At 40.0% G+C, this 17588-nt stretch overlaps 1 protein-coding gene and 1 non-coding gene across 10 annotated transcripts in view; both read right to left on the minus strand.

The window, feature by feature from the left end:
* Window positions 1-17588, minus strand: part of SBF2 (SET binding factor 2) — a 357871-nt gene that overhangs the window by 122141 nt on the left and 218142 nt on the right. The window lies entirely within an intron of this gene.
* On the minus strand, window positions 5322-5469 carry LOC118665548. The gene has a single exon (XR_004970659.1). It is a non-coding gene; the product is annotated as a small nucleolar RNA SNORA62/SNORA6 family (small nucleolar RNA).

The following is a 17588-nucleotide window of genomic DNA, read 5'->3' on the forward strand; positions in this document are numbered from 1 at the left end:
AGGCACACTAGAATTCCGAAGGAACTGTTCCTCAGTACACATGAAGAAATGAAGCTGAGTAGCACAAGGAGTAGACATGGGAATGCCCTATCCAGATCTCTTGAAGAAAAGACTTATTGCCCCCACGACTGGGAGTGCTGTCAACAGCCCTTTCTGGGGTGGCAGCCAATATTCAATGACTGATCAAGATGTGGGTATAAAGACTGAACCATTTCAGCTTAATGTGGGACAACTCCAGCTTGGGAACTCTGTGTGGGCTTAGCTAAGGTTCTCCTTGGGCCCTCAATATTGCTTGGCTTCTCCTTCTGCCCAGTTCTACTCCTTTTCCTTTCCTTCCACAGGTATTGATCCCAACAGCACTAAACAAATACCCCTTGTGCTTCACTCTGCCTCAGAATCTGTTTCCAGCCTGAAACAACTCCCAATGGAGTAGGAGCACACATTTTTGACTGGGGTTCCAATAGATCTGTAGTTTGAGAAGATCAGTAGGGATTATAGATATGTTTGAAAGGGAACAAGAATGAGCATCGAATGAATGCTTAAAAGGCTACTATACCAGTCTAGGTGGGATAATGATAGCTTTGATTAGGGTATTAGAGGTGGAGGTAGAGTGAAGTGGATGGAGTTAAAATAATTTTACAGGGTAAAAATTGATATAACTTGGTGTTAGGGTTGAGGCAGAAGGATTGATTTCTTAGGGTTTTTTTTTTTTTGTACAACTAATCAATGATGATGCCATTTGGCAACAGTAGGAGCAATGGAAGGGGTCAGGATTTAAGGTTAGGGGCAGAGGAGATGGATATCACAAGATCAGTTTGTAACTATTAAAGGTGAAGTGTCTTTGAGACATGAAAATAAAATATCAGGTAGCCAGTACAGATGGAAATTCAAGATATGGGTGTGGAAGAGATCATCCTTGAGGAGGGTATAGGATGTAATAAAAAACAACAACTACGTTTTGAAAAATTAAAGGCCAAGTGGAGAAGAATGAGCTTCCAAAGATGGAGAAGGAATGGCCAGGCAGAGGGAGGAAATGTAGGAAATGTTCATCATGGCAGGCAAGGAAAGACCCTCTAACTGATAAACTGCTTCCTCCACCTTCAAAGCAAGGAAAAGCTGGTGGACTTAACCATTAAGAGATAACAGTAATAATTTATATAGTTTACATAGTTTCTAAGTAGCTCCTATACTGCATATTTTATTTGCTTTCCTTTGCAGACCCTACCCCCAAAAGAGTACAGTTTAAGTTCCTGTGAGGAAAAAAGAGAGTGAATTATAAATCTGCCACATTTAGGACTAACAAATAAATACAACCTGTAGAAAAGCCTTCTGCATTACAAAGCCTTCATGTGTATAAGTCAGGTTATATAGAAACACAGTTCTTTTTAGCATTTTAAATTCATGTTATTACTATACTGCTTTTATAATATTAGCAAAGGATAAAATAACCAAGTATGTATATAACAAATTATCACAAATACTAGTAACTAGAGACAATTTTCTTCATGATTTATATTGTAAAATGAATGACAGCATAAAAGCAGAGAAAAACTTAGCTAGCTCTTAGTTTCAAGAAGAATTTTCTTTCTGCAATGCCATTGTAAATAGATAAACCTGCACATTGGCAGAAAAATTTAAATTATAAGACTATAATTATCAGCAACATAATTTATGAAAATCTTTTTTGAAAGTCAAATTACGAAGACTAAAATACATGAAAGTGAGACTTAACCACAGCTAACCATCCTTAAAGATAAACAGGCAAGGAATTATCAATCTTGTGGCTAAATATATTTTTTTCTGAAGCACTGATAAGACATTCAGTAAAATGTGAAGTGTTGCATAAGGCCAGGGTAGTAACATGAAAGCAGTCCTGGGAATCCTAAGAAAACAATGTGCAAGTTCTGAACATTTCCTTTTTAAAAAAATTTGAACTGGTATTTAAAAAAATTTTTATTGCCCTGACCAGGGCGGCTCAGTTGGTTGGAGTGTCGTCCAGTACACCAAAAAGACACATACCTAGGTTGCAGGTTCTACCCACATTCAGTCACGTCCATCTCTTTCTCCCTTTCTTTCTCTCTCTCTCCCTTCCTCTCTTTAAAACAAAACAAAAAAATTTTTTTAATTGAATTTATTGAGGTTGCATTGGTTAATAAAATTATATAAGTTTCAAGTTGAACTTATTTCTTCCTGACATATAAAACTAGACACTGATCTGAAGATTAACCCACTCTAGATTGGCTTTGGCCTTCTGAAACCCCCAAAACCATTTTCACTGCCAAAGGTCACTATCAAGGACTTCTTACTTGCCAACCAAATGGATAATGTTTAGACATTTAACTTCCATACTATTTGTTAAGGTTGAGCACATACTTTTTCTTCTCCTCCTCCCTGCCTTCTTTCCCTTCTCCTTCTTCTCCTCCTTCCTCTTCCTCCTCCTGTCTTCTTCTCCTCTCTTAAAAACTCACAAGCTTCTTATAAAATAAAATACAGGTAAACAAAAATGTAATTGTGTGGAGATGGATCATAACTAGATCTACTGTGGTGGCCAATTTTCTGAAACACAAGTGGTTGACTGGTGAAGAGTGAATTTGGCCCTAGCTGGTTGTGCTCAGTGGATAGAGCATTGGCCCAAGGACTGAAGAGTCCTGGGTTTGATTCCGGTCAAGGGCATGTGCCTCAATTTCAGGTTCCAAGGCCCTGGTTGGGGTGTATCAGGAGGCAACCAATCAATGTGTCTCTTTCATATTGATGTTTCTCTCAGCTCTCCCTCTCCCTCCACTCTCTTTAAAAATCAATGGGAAAATATCCTTGGGCAAGGATTAACCAAAAAGGAAAAAAAAAAAAGAGTGAGTTCGGCTGTGGTGCCCAGTACCTTTATTTCAGAATGTCAGGGAAGTATGAAATGGAGGGAGACCATGTCTTTCTAACCTTGGTGTTCTGTCCAGGGCTCCACAACTGACTGCATCTACTCCTAATCTTCCCACTCACTGTGCACAATGCCCACTGCCTTCTTTCTCTTCTCCAGTTTGCCTCTCTTCTCTTCTTAATCTATTTGCCTATCACAGACCAGCAGCATGAGTTTGACCTGAGGACTTGTTCAAAATGCAAATTCTCAGGCTCCACTCCACACCTACTGAATCAAAAATCAGGCGTAGGGACCAGCAATCTGTGTTTTTACTAACTCTCCAGTTACCACAATGCATGCTAAGCTTGCAGAATCACGGGCCTATAGGGTACCATGATTATTCTTTCTGATATGACTTTGAACCATTTTGGAAAAATTGGCCAATTTTTTACTTGATTTCAGATTCAGGTGAATGTGTGAAATATTTTGTGTTATTCAAATTACTCTACATTTGCTTAAGGTAACTAGCACTGGATTCTTTAAACCAAAATCTAAGTATTTAAAAAAATAAGTTTATCTTAAGTTTATGTTTATTGTATGTCTTCATTCTTTCAACCAATAAATATGAGCCTACAAAATGAAAACTTGTATATGGGCCCTACCATTGCAGTCACTCTGTTTTCAAAGGACTTATCAGCTAGGGCAGTGGTCGGCAAACTCTTTAGAAACAGAGCCAAATATCAACAGTACAGTGATTGAAATTTCTTTTGAGAGCCAAATTTTTTAAACTTAAACTATATAGGTAAGTACATTATTATTAACTTAATTAGGGTACTCCTAAGGCTTAGGAAGAGCCACACTCAAGGGGCCAAAGAGCCGCATTTGGCTCACGAGCTGCAGTTTGCTGGCCACGGAGCTAGGGGAACAAAGAGGCAGGCCCCACAAAAGCTAATGCAAATCAGTGTGTTTAACATGCCACACCAGCAGTGGAAAGAGGTATTATGGGAACATAGATGCGGAAGTGAATCCATTATAGCAATCAGAAAAGGCTTAATAAATGAGGGGTATTTAAACTGGACTAGAAGGCGAATAGGCTAGTAAGATTCATTTCTTTTCTTTCACATCATTTCTCTCTTATATGCCATTAGTTAGTGGCTGTAATTTGAAGAAATATTATTATAGTTATAGACCGAACACTATTTTATTGTTTAAACACTATAAGTATACTGGAAAAAGCACAGGACTGAACATCATCAAGATTTACTCTTATCTATAGTATGTCACTATTTGGTGCAGTGATCTTGAGCAAATTACTTCACCTCTCTGGATCTTAGTTTCTTCATCTAGGAAAGAACTTGAACTCAGTGATCTCGAATGACCTTTATTTTTATTTCTTATTTATCTAAACCCTTTTGAACTCCATTTCTGATTTCAACTGGTTCAATTACTAAAATATTCATCAAGAAAAGGAATACTTTTTTGTGTGTATAGCTATCTAGGCAAATAGCCTCTGTAAATACTTTGGCTACAGAGTAGATTCCAGAAGCTAGTTGTATGAAGTTTACAGAACAGTGTTAGGCTTGAAATGTGCTCATGACAGACCACATTAGGAAAGCGTGTCTTTAAAATTACATTGCCTCATCTCTAATGAGAAGTGTTTCACAAGGCCATGGCAAGTGGTCCAAATCTTGGCTGACCAACTTTCTGATGCGTTGATAGAAAAGTCATTCCTCAAACTGCAAAACCTGCTCTGAAGCATACCCCAATTAAAACAATAACAACAAAACACATACGGCCAGAATTGCATTCCACAATGGAGAGCTTCAGAGGTTTAAATTAAGTGGAAGAATGTCTGCTTTAGTTAGACTTTAGAGGGAGATTAGACTCTGAAAACATGTCTAGAATATTACAGAACAAATATAATTCTTAATGCACAGGAACACAATGAAAACTATTTACTATGGGTGTGAAAATTTGAACTTATCAAAAGTTGAGTAACTTTTTAAAAAATCCTCACCCAAGGATAGGTTGTTTTTTTTAAAATTTATCTTTATTGTTGAAAGTATTACAGATGTCCCCTTTGTTCTCCCTATTGGCCCCCTCCTTCCCATTCCCACCTCCCCTCCCCCGCCAGGATAAGTGAGAGAGAAACATTGATCAATTGCTTCCTGTAATCGAATCCACAATCTTTTGGTGTACAGGACGATGCTCCAACCTACTGATCTTATTCTTTAAAGAATGAAAAGTTATATGAAAAGGGGCATTATCTTTTTTATTCTAAAACAGGCTGTAGATTGTCACCATTGTCTAGTCTGGCTCCTCTTGGTACATGGAGATCAAGCTGTGAACTACAGGAAAAGGAATTTAGCAGAGGCCTTTGGAATATACCATCTTACTGGCCAAGTATCTGTACCTAATTGACTTTCCTCACCCTTTTATTTTTATTTATTTATTTATATTTTTTTCTTTTCACACTTGTAGCTAGAATTACTATCAAACTCCACTCATTGGGCCAGAGACTCTTGTGGTGTTTGCCAAGTCTTGCCTCTCATGTAGCACATTACCTACACTTGCGAGTCAATGGGCCACCAGTGGTTTCCTCACCCTTTTAAAAGGGCATCTCTTATTCATGGCCCCAAGTGCCTGCCTAAACTTCAGTCAAATGTTGCAGCAAGATCCAAGCTAAGTGGATTTCACTAAAGGCAGACATAGAGTTATAGACCAGAAGGTTTAGTAACTTGGACCGAATTTAATGCTAGTACCATTATTAAAAAGTGAGCTTTGCTAAATCTCTGGTAGGTCTTTGTTGGTCTCAATTGTTCTTTTTTTTTCTAACCAGTCTTCTATTACTAGGGTCAAAGGAAAATGAATACAGGTAAAGTGAAGCAGGACCGACTTCACTGAGGTTTGAGCATGCAATTCTAGAGCAATAACATCTAACAGAAATATTATGTGAGCCATATGTATAATTAAAATTTTCTAGTAGTGTGATTAAAAAACACAGGAATAATTAGTGTGATAATACATTTTATTTAAATCAATACACTTGAAATATAATCACTTCAACTTGTAATCAATATAAAAATAATTGTGAGATTTACACTCTTTTTTTCTGACTAAGTCTTCAAATTCCAGTATGTATTGCACACTCATAGCCCATCTATTTGGACTAGGTACATTTCTCGTACTTGGTATATAGTTCCACACCTTAATGCTGCTGCATTAGTCTGTAATACCCTTAATATCTAAGTTTTATAGACTCAACGTTATGGGAACTATGATTTTCCCTTTTCATTTTTTTTTCTTTCACAACAGCTTTTCCTTTGGCTTTTAATTTCTATTTTTGGAATATAACTTAGAATATTTATGATAGGAGATATCAAGCCAAGGCACTAAATGTCTTATGAAACTAAGAAATGTCAATCTCTGCACTTAAAGGAATTAGGAGGTTTGGATTTAGGTAATAAAGTGCTTCTCATAAAATTAGTCATAGATAAAAGGGAGGAGAGATCAATCTGAACTTCAAAGGATATTAAAGCCAGGCAGATTCAAAGGCTAAGATGTGGATCTTTTCCTTTTGACCTTGTTATTAAACTGAGTTGTCTGTTGCAAACTCTATAATCTTGAGTTGTATTTATAAAAAAGCGTTTCATCTTCTTTTTTTTTTTTTTTTAAATATATTTTATTGATTTTTTACAGAGAAGAAGGGAGAGGGATAGAGAGCCAGAAACATCGATGAGAGAGATCGATCAGCTGCCTCCTGCACGCCCCCCAGTGGGGAAGTGCCCGCAACCAAGGTACATGCCCTTGACCGGAATCGAACCTGGGACCCCTGAGTCCGCAGGCCGACGCTCTATCCACTGAGCCAAACCGGTTCGGCTCATCTTCTTTGTTTTTTCCTCTTTTCACAGTGAGGCTTGTTCATTTCTGTGCTGAATAGACAGAAAATCACTGATTTTCCTATATCTCTGACACTGGTGAACTTTTACATGTAGGCTTGAGAATTAGGAAAGTTTTGCCTTTTTCCTTTTTTACAACAAACTACCACTGCAAAGATCTAAATAGGGGGGAGAAAAAAGGATGACCTGACTCAAAATATCACAATGCTGTAACTACTGAGATTCATGTACTAGAATACATGTTCCTTTCCAATGGACAAGTTATATTTACCAATATAGATCATATACTAGACCACAAAATAGGTTTCAATAAATTTAAAAGGATTCAAGTAATAGAAAGCGTGTTTTTAGACCACAATAGAATCAAATCAGCATGATTTCACAAAGAAACCCCTGAAAGATTCACAAAGATGTTTACTATATAATCCAATTCTAAATAACCTGAGGCTTCAAGAAGAAATAAAAGAGAATGAGACAGAATTTTGAAATAAATGAAAATAAAAATGTATCTTATAAAAAATCTGTTAGCTACTGCTAAGGTAGTATGTAGTGGAAAAAGAACAGTCTCAAATCAATCACCTCAGTTCCTACCTTAAAAAAATGGAAAAAGAGTCAATTATACATGAAGTAGAAGAAAGGAAATATTAGATCAGAATTCAATAATAGAACACAAAAGCAATTGAGAAATCTATGAAACCAATAATGATTTGTTGAGAAATTCTATAAAATAGACAAATCTCTAGATAGACTAACCAGAGGAAAAAAGAGTAGACAACATATGATTGCTATGAGAAATGAGATTACTACAGATTCTATAGCTATTAAAAGGACAATAAGGAAGTATTAGAATATTTTTGCTTATAAACTGAACAACTTTGATAACACAAATTCCTTCTAAGCATAATCTGCCAAAGCTCTTAAAAAAAAAAAAGTAACCTGAATAAAACTACATCTATGAAATAATTAAACTTATAGTTACAAACCTTCCCATAAGAAAAAACCCAGGGCTGCATAGCTTAATTGGTGAATTCTACCAAATATGTAAGGAAGAAATAACTGCAATTCCAAACAAACTCTACCAGAAAGTTGAATAGAAGATACACTTGCCAACTCATTTTATGAGACTAACAATACCCTGCTTCCAAACCAGAGAAAAACATTGAAAGAAAACTATGGATTAATTTCCTCATAAACATAGATGGTAAAATTCTAAACACAGTTTTAGCAAATAAAATTCAAGAATATATTTTAAAAGTTAATGCATCATGACCAAGTAGAATGGAAAGCTGGGTTACATTAGAAAAACCACCTAATTCATCATGTTAAAAAACTGAAAAAAGAAAAGAACATATGACCACCTTAACAGACGCAGAAAAAAGCATTTTGCATAACCCAATACCCACTCTTGCATTTAATTTATGTGTTAATTTGGAGAGAATGACTATTTTATTACGTTAAGTTTCCTGTCCAATAACTGGTCCATTTTTCCATTATTTGTGTTATCATTCTTACCTAAAACTCTCAGTACCTTAGGTATCAAAAGATATTTCCTGAAACAGACAGTATCTATGAACAACCTAGGCTCTAGCAAATATATAAATGTTGTAAACATTGGCAAAGAACAGATAAAACTATCTTTTGGGGGACTGGTACTATTTATTGTATGCCTAGAAACCCAAGACACTTTAATAGAAACTAAAGTTTCTAACAGTATTTGGTAAAATGGAGAGAGATGCAATATACAAAGTCAATAGCTTTGAATTGTTCTGGCAAAAAGTAACTAGAAATGGAAGTGGGAAAAGTGATCCATTCATAATAGCAATGCAAACTATAAAGTACTAGGAAATACATTTAACAAAGCAAAACACTTTTAAGAACAGTTTAGAGCAGTGGTTCTCAACCTTCAGGCCCTTTGAATACAGTTCCTCATGTTGTGACCCCAACCATAAAATTATTTTCGTTGCTACTTCATAACTAATTTTGCTACTGTTATGAATGGTAATGTAAATATCTGATATGCTGGATGGTCTTAGGCGACCCCTGTGAAAGGGCTGTTCGACCGCCAAAGGCGTCGCGACCCACAGGTTGAGAACCGCTGATTTAGAGGCTTATTGAACTTAGTTGGAGGTCATTTGTTTCAGTATTAGATTGTGCTGCATTATGGTATGATCTTCATTTAAATCACTGGTTGCAGTGATTTAAACCAAGTACTATGTTTACAGCAAGCAAAGTGCACAGGAAATGTAGGTGGTTTGAGCAGCTGTGCAGTACTGAACAGAGGCACACAACCCATTAGTAAGTAAGCAATTGCAGTTACTTAAAAATGAAATAAAGTATTACTTTTCTTCAATTTAGGTGAATTTTTTTAATTTTTTATTATTTTTTTTTATTTTGTTTTATTGCTTAAGTATTACAAAGAGTATTACATATGTCTCCTTTCCCCCTCCCCCCCCTTGACATTCCCCTGGCCTCCCCTACCCCCCAGTGTCTTGTGTCCATTGGCATGCATACAAGTCCTTTGGTTGATCTCTTACCCCCCTCACCCCCAACCCTCCCCGGGCTTCCCACTGTAGTTTGACAGTCTGTTCAATGCTGCTCTGCCTCTGTATCTATTTTTGTTCATCAGTTTATAATGGTCTTTATTATCCATAAATGAGTGAGATCATGTGGTATTTTTCTTTCATTGACTGGCTTATTTCACTTAGCATAATGCTTTCCAGTTCTGTTAGTCAGGTGTAAGGACATAAATACACATTAAGTTGGCTCTACCTACTTAGTAAGCGAAGCTGTTAGGTATTTATGTTGGCCCAGGGAGCACCAAGAAATAATTGCTGAGAACTGAAGACTCTGAACTCAGAGACTTTAAGAACTTCTCAAACCTTTAGCTTCAGAAGTTAAACATAAGAAAATAAAAAATAAAAAACTAGGCAAAAGTAAATAATAAAATAGCAGAAATCAACCAGTAACTGAAGATTCAAAGGCAAAGGGTTTGTAGAGTAATAAAACTGGCAAAACCTGTTTAAAAAAATCTCCTTAAAAAGGAACAAATCAACAACAGACAAATGCCTAGGAAAAAATTACCAAGTTCATGAAAAATGAAAAATCTGAATAGTCTATAATCAGATATTTGAAATATGCTACAAGGAAACACTAAGTTCAGATGGCTTCACTAGTGAGTTCTAAGGATCACACTAGTTCATCTAACATGCATCTTTCAGAGAAGGGATGCAGAGAATACGCCCTACTTCATTTCCTGAAACTAAGCATAACCCTGCTCCCATACCAGTCAAGAACAATATGAGAAATTATAGGCTAATCTCAATCACGGAAACAATCATGGGAAAAATTCCTAACACATCAAGTTCAACAACCCATGGAAACAACTGATAGTCACAGAAAAAACATTTCATAAAATTCAACACCTTTCAATATTAAAACTTCAACACTTTTTGTATTAGTTTCAGGTGTACAACACAGCAGACAGACATTCACATAGGTTACAAAGTGTTCCCTCCGATAATTCAAGTGTCCACCTGGTAGTTATTAAAATTTGGTTAACTATATTCCCTATGCTTTACACCCCATGCCTATTTTGCAACTACCAATTAATAGGAAGAGGATATTTTAACCTGATATAGGACATCTATAAAAATATTTTAGAGCCGAAACCGGTTTGGCTCAGTGGATAGAGCGTCGGCCTGCGGACTGAAGGGTCCCAGGTTCGGTTCCGGTCAAGGGCATGTACCTGGGTTGCGGGCACATCCCCAGTAGGAGGTGTGCAGGAGGCAGCTGATCGATGTTTATCTCTCATCGATGTTTCTGACTCTCTATCTCTTTCCCTTCCTCTCTGTAAAAAAATCAATAAAATATATTTAAAAAAAAATATTTTAGAAAATATGAAGTTCAAATATTAAACTTTAAAAGAAGGACATTATCACTTTTATTTAATGTTATATTACAAATCCTTGACAGACAATAAAAAATATATATTAAATCCTTGAAAGACAAATCCTTAACAGACAATAAAAAATATATAAAAAAGATATAGTTTGGAAAATAAGATAAAAAGCATAACTATTACTGGATGATATGACTATCAACATAAAGAACTAAAAAGAATATGTAGATATATCATTAGAATGAAGAAAGTTTGCAACATTAATAAATTTACTATCTTCCTATATGTCAAAAAAAAGCAATGAGACTATATTGACTCTCTCTTTTTTTTAAAAAATATATTTTATTGATTTTTTACAGAGAGGAAGGGAGAGGGATAGAGAGTTAGAAACATCGATGAGAGAGAAACATCGGTCAGCTGCCTCCTACACAACCCCCACCAGGGATGTACCCACAACCAAGGTACATGCCCTTGACTGGAATCAAACCCAGGACCCTTCAGTCCGCAGGCCGACGCCCTATCCACTGTGCCAAACCAGTCAGGGCTATTGGCTCTCTTTAATAAGAATAACATTTACAGTAACAATAGTAACAACAAAAAATAGGGTAGCCAGAAATAGATCTAAGAAAAAATACACTAGTATATGACCTGCATGGAGAAAATAATATTGTTACAAAAGACATTAAAGGCTTATATACATTAAGAAATACACCATGTTTACAGATAGGAAGATCTGCAAAAATGTCACTTTTCCCCTTAGTCTGTGGAGTCAACATAATCTACACTAATAAAAGAGAAATATGCAATTTGGTGTTACTTCGCTACTCTCACCAGCCAATCGGATGAGTATGCAAATTAACCCAACAAAGATGGCGGTTAATTTGCAAACATAGGCGCCCAGCGGCCTGGGTCCCGGGAACATCATCAGCACCCAGGTCACTCCGAGGTAGTCCCTGTGTGGGCCCTGAGCAGCATAGGAAGGGCCTGAGCCAAGGGGCTCCTAGGCAGGGGCGGAGCCGGCCATCGGAGCTGCAGGGGGCCCCTGCCCAAGCCTAAAGCCTGGGCCAGAGGCGTCAGGCCTGGGCGGGGTGCGGAGTCAGCGATTGGAGGGGCCTGGGTGGGGAACGGAGCTGGCGACCGGAGGTGTCTGGGGGTCCCCTGCCCAGGCCTGATGCCTGGGCCAGAGGTGTCAGGCCTGGGCGGGGGGCAGAGCTGGTGATTGGAGGGGCCTGGGCAGGGGGTGAAGCTGGCGATCGGAAGGAGATGGGGGTCCCCTGCCCAGGCCTGACGCCTCACCCAGAGGCGTCAGGCCTGGGCGGGGGGCGGAGCCGGTGATCAGAGGGAGATGAGGGGTCTCCTGCCCAGGCCTGACCCCTCGGCCAGAGGTGTCAGGCCTGGGCTAGGGGCCGATCTGGCTATCAGAGGGTGATGGGGGTTGACGCCTCTGGCCCAGGTGTCAGGCCTGGGCGGGGGGTGGAGCCGGTGATAGGTGTGAACTACAGAGGAAACACCTTTTCTGACTGCTCATTGGCTAAGCTCCCTGTATGCCACTGGTAATAGTCTTAGTAACTTGGGTAATAAGAATCCAAAAAGGTGATCTAGGGTTTTTCACCACACTCCTGGCGAAAAAAACGGCGAAGGCCCGCTGCTGGAGGGCTAAGAAATGTTATATCCTGCCCTAGCCAGTTTGGCTCAGTAGATAATGCCTCGGCCTGCCGACCGTAGGGTCTGGGTTCAATTCTGACCAAGGGCATGTACCTAGGTTGCAGGCTCCTCCGTGGCCGGGGCCCAGGTCAGGGCTCATGCAGGAGGCAACCAATCAAAGTGTTCCTCTCACTTTGATGTTTCTCTCTGTCTTTCCCTTTCTCTTCCACATTCTCTAAAAATCAATGGAGACATATCCTCAGGTGAGGATAAAAAAAAATAATAATAAAGAAATGTCATATCCTATGAAAGACACATCTTGAAAATGCCTAAAGAAAGCTGTCATTTTTTCATGGTGAAGGGACTGGAGTCCGTGTTGATGAAAAAACCTTGGTGGCTACAGTGACTGACAGTGGCTGCAGCAGTGGGGTGATGGGGCTGGTGCCTTCCCCCTATCAGCCCAGTCACCTCCCACAAACGGAGGCCAGACTTCGGCTTGGGCCTGCTCCCCAAGGGGAGCAGGGAGCAGGCCTAAGCCGTCAGTAGGACATCCCCTGAGGGCTCCCAGTGAGAGGGGGTAGGCTGGGCTGAGGGACCCCCCATGAATTTCATGCACCGGGCCCCTAGTTTTATTCATGCTCATGGAATTCAAAAAGGTGATTCTAAAATTATATAGAAAAGCAAATATTTCCTAGGAGATATAGCATGGAGACTGGTCTTGCAGGTATTAAGAGTTATTATAAAACTTTAAGACTATGTGATGCTTTTGTGAAAACAGGCAAACAGATGAACAGAACAGAAATCCTGACAGACCCACATATTTACAGAAATGTGATATATGAAAAGGGGGCCATGACAAAACACTAGAGAAAGGTTATGTTATTAAATAAATTGTTTTGGCGGGCAACTGGTTATACATTTAGAAAAAAATTAACTGGATCTCTAACTCATACAATCCACACAAATCAATTTCAGATGGGTCAAGGATCCTATCTAATAATAGACAAACATGGTAATTAACCATACCTCCACTACACTTCTGATTGGCTAATCAGGGTGATATGCAAATTAACTGCCAACCAAGATGGCGGCCGGCAGCCACGCAGCTGAAGCGAACAGGAGGCTTGGTTGCCCTGGCGATGGAGGAAGCCAAGGTTCCCCGCCTGCCGGCAGCCCAGCTCTGAGCTCCAGAAGCAACAATGTTGCAATTATAGAAGCTAAACAAACCCCAGATACCTGCTTTCAGCCAGCCGGCCTCAGAGCTGGAGCCGCAACAAAGTTCCAATTACAGAAGGTAAATAAATCCCAGAATAAAAAAAAAATAGAAAAAAAGGAGAGACTGGGAGCTTCAGTTGTAGGCTTGGCCTGCCTGAAAACAGCCCTCAGCCCCTCATCCAGACTGGCCAGGCACCCCAGTGGGGACACCCACCCTGAAGGGGGTGCGGGCAGCCTAAAAACAGCCATCAGCCCCTCATCCAGGCTGGCCAGGCACCCCAGTGGAGACCCCAACCCTGAATGGGGTGCAGGCAGCCTGAAAACAGCCATCAGCCCCTCATCCAGGCTGGCCAGGCACCCCAATGGGGACCCCCACCCTGAAGGGGGTGGAGGCAGCCTGAAAACAGCCCTCAGCCCCTCATCCAGGCTGGCCAGGAACCCCAGTGGGGACCCCTACCCTAAAGGGGGTGGAGGCAGCCTGAAAACAGCCATCAGCCCCTCACCCAGGCTGGCCAGACACCCCAGCGGGGACCCCCACCCTAAAGGGTGTGCGGGCAGCCTGAAAACAGCCATCAGCCCCTCACCCAGGCTGGCCAGGCACCCAAGTGGGCCCCCATCCTGATCTGGATCACCGTTCAGGGCAAACCAGCCGGCCCCCACCGTGCACCAGGCCTCTATCCTATATAGTAAAAGGGTAATATGCAAACTGACCCTAACAGCAGAAAGACTGGTCACTATGACACACACTGACCACCAGGGGGCAGACGCTCAATGCAGGAGCAGCCCTCTGGTGGTCAGGGCACTTTCACAGGGGGTGCTCTGCTCAGCCACAAGCAAGGCTGATGGCTGCCAGTACAGCGGTGGTGGTGGGAACCTCTCCTGCCTCCTCAGCAGCGCTAAGAATGTCCGACTGCAGTTTAGGCCTGCTCCCCGCTGGCAAGTGGGCATCCCCCGAGGGCTGCCAGGCTGCCAGAGGGATGTTTGATTGCCATCTTAGGCCCAATCCCCCGGGGAGCGGGCCTAAGCCAGCAGTTGGTCATCCCCTGAAGGATCCCAGACTGTGAGAGGGCACAGGCCGGGCTGAGGGACCTCCCCCACCAGTGCACAAATTTTTGTGCTCCGGGCCTCTAGTTTAAATATAAAAGGAAAATTATTAAGCATTTAAAGAGAATATGGGAATATATTTTGGACCTCATGGTAAGGAAGGATTTCTTAACATAAGACATAAATAAAGTACAAACCATACAGGAAAGGACCAATGAAATTGATTGACTACATTAAAATTACAAACTTACATTTATCAAAAGATATCATAAAGACAAGGAAAAGACAACCAAAACCTAGAGATACCTGAAACATAAAATAATTGGTGTTCAAAACATATTAAGTACTTTATAAATCAATGAGAAAAAAACAATGCAAAAGAAAAAAGGGCAAAGTAACAAATAGCATTTCCTTACATAGAAAAAATGCAAAGCCAATAAATAAGAAAAAATGTTCCATTTTATTAGTTATGAGGGAAATGCAAATTATAACTATGATATACCCTTTACAATCACTAAAATGGCAGAATTAAAAAATTAAGACTTTTTAATAGCAAAAGTCGGCAAGGATGTGAATAGGAACTCTCACACATTGCTATTAAGACTGAATTTGTAAAGCTATTTTAGAACATGTCATAATCTATTAAACTGGAGTTGCACAAACTCTATGACTGAAGGATGACAAAATAAAAACAATGTGTACATGGTGAAGCTTGTTGACTGTGAGGTTCATTATAGCTTGACCTAGTTGAGCTATTCTGTTGAGAAACTCCTAATTTAGGATCTTTAGTAAAATCCTTTTCTTTTTGGCTAGCCCCAATTCTCGGAGAATTGTCTTCCGATGTCTTGCCTTGAGGGCAAGCTTCCAGAGTTCTGGGAGCTGAAGGGAATGTGGACTGGTATTCTCAATATTTGGCATTCACTTACCCCCCTTGCTTGTAACAAAACAGAATTTCCCTCAGCCAGACCTAGTGTCTCCCAGGCTAGTGATGTCCTCTCTCCTAAGAATAAATACACAAACAAACCTCTAATCTTCTGCTAGGGTGAAGGAGAGGCAGCTGGCAGTTTACACAGAACCAGAAAAGGATCGGGGAGGGGAATGCAACTGTATCTTAAGGAAACTTTCAACCAAGCCTCTTTTTAATGTTTTGGCCCCACCATAACCTCCTGCTTTCAGAGATAACTTGTCCCTAATTACTGAGCCTTTTGCAGTTCTGCAAATTGGGTTGCTTCAAGGGTTTTACAACTGTTAAGAAAAACCTTTTTTGGGTCTGCTGAGTCACTCATCCATCAGCTTTCTAGTTTCCAAAATGTTGTTCTTGTCTTCTGTTTTGCCTGTGGGTTTATGTATTTTTAAAAATCCTTTACTTTAGTTTTAGTGGAGTTCTGGGTGGTGGCTGAGGTTAAATATACATATTTAATCTTTTCACTTTAACCAGAAGTGATCCTGTTTACTTCTCTCATCTCCCACCACCTTTCTACAATATACACAATAGAAATACTTTCCAATTTTAAAAAATACAGGCCTTCCACATACTTCTTTTTTTCTATTGGCAACCTCCTCTATCTGGAATACTCTCCCTCCCAATCCTGGTCGGACAAATGCCTTCTGTGACCATCTCGTTCTAAGTCCAGCAACCTTACAATACATTCACAGTACTTTTCCACACACCTCTGAGTGAACCTCCCACTATATTATAAAGACTGGTTTACCTGTGAATTTCTCCTTCTAGACATAAACTTCTTAAGAACCAGGATAATATCTTAATCATCTCAGTATGTCCAGTACTTAGTACCTAGTACAGAGACTAGTACATGGTAGAAATCAGTTGATGTTTGGGGGAAGAATAGAGAGAAAAGCAGTAAAATATATGCCCTCACTATTAAAGATGCATTCAATATAATTTTGATGTGTAGTCTATTCTGGGCTGCTATAACAAAATGCCACTGGATGTTTTAGAAACAATAGAATTTTACTTCTCACAGTTCTAGAGGTTGGAAGTCCAAGACCAGGATGCCAGCATGGTTGGTGAAGGCCCTCTTTGAGGCTGTAGACTTCTCACTGTACCCTTACTTACCAATGTCAAGGTTGAAAGGGTAGGGAGCTCAGCTGGCTCTCTTTCATAAGAGCATTAATCTCATTCGGGAGGTTCTGCCTTCAGGACGCAATCACCTCCCCACAGCCCCACCTCCTAATACCATCACCTTGGGGGTTAGGTATCTAATTTATGAATCTGGAAGGGCATATTCAGACCGCAGCACCAAAAAAGCCCAAATCTGCTACCTCATACATACAAGCTGGTCATCAGCAGTACTTAATGTCCTTAAAAACGTCTAGATGAAGTCAATCTGATGTGAAAGGTTTGGGATTCTAGAAAAGATGCCCTTTATCTCATACTTTAAAACCTCTCTCTGGCTTCCTATATTATTCAGAGTCCTTAGCCTAAGAAGCTCAATGTAGGAATTTACCTAGCAACCAATGAATTGTGGAAATGTCGGCGAGGGAATATTCAGCTGTGACAAAGCCTGACGCTTGGCTTTGGAGCCTCTTTAAGAAGGCAGGTACCTGGTTACTTTAGAGCAGCGGTTCTCAACCTTTGGGTCGCGACCCCTTTGGGGGTCGAATGACCCTTTCACAGGGGTTGCCTAAGACCATCGGAAAACACATATAATTACATGTTGCTTTTGTGATTAATCACTATGCTTTAATTATGTTCAATTTGTAATAATGAAATTGGGGGTCACCACAACATGAGGAACTGTATTAAAGGGTCACAACATTAGGAAGGTTGAGAACCACTGCTTTAGAGAGACCAACCACATTCAGCTGACATCACACAAGGTCACGTGTAGTAGCTTACTTTTTCTTACTTTCTTATAAAACCTTTTCAGTGAATTTAAAGTCACTGACTGACATTCTGGCACAAGTTCCTTATCTTGTCACAGCACTTTGAATGGTATTGTGTTGGATTATCTCGTTGTACCTTCCATCTGCCTTAACTTCTCTTCCATAGTTTCCATCCACTTGTCTCAATTTGCTC

This window comes from Myotis myotis, unplaced genomic scaffold, assembly GCF_014108235.1.
Source record: "Myotis myotis isolate mMyoMyo1 unplaced genomic scaffold, mMyoMyo1.p scaffold_m19_p_10, whole genome shotgun sequence".
NCBI classification, from domain to species: domain Eukaryota; kingdom Metazoa; phylum Chordata; class Mammalia; order Chiroptera; family Vespertilionidae; genus Myotis; species Myotis myotis.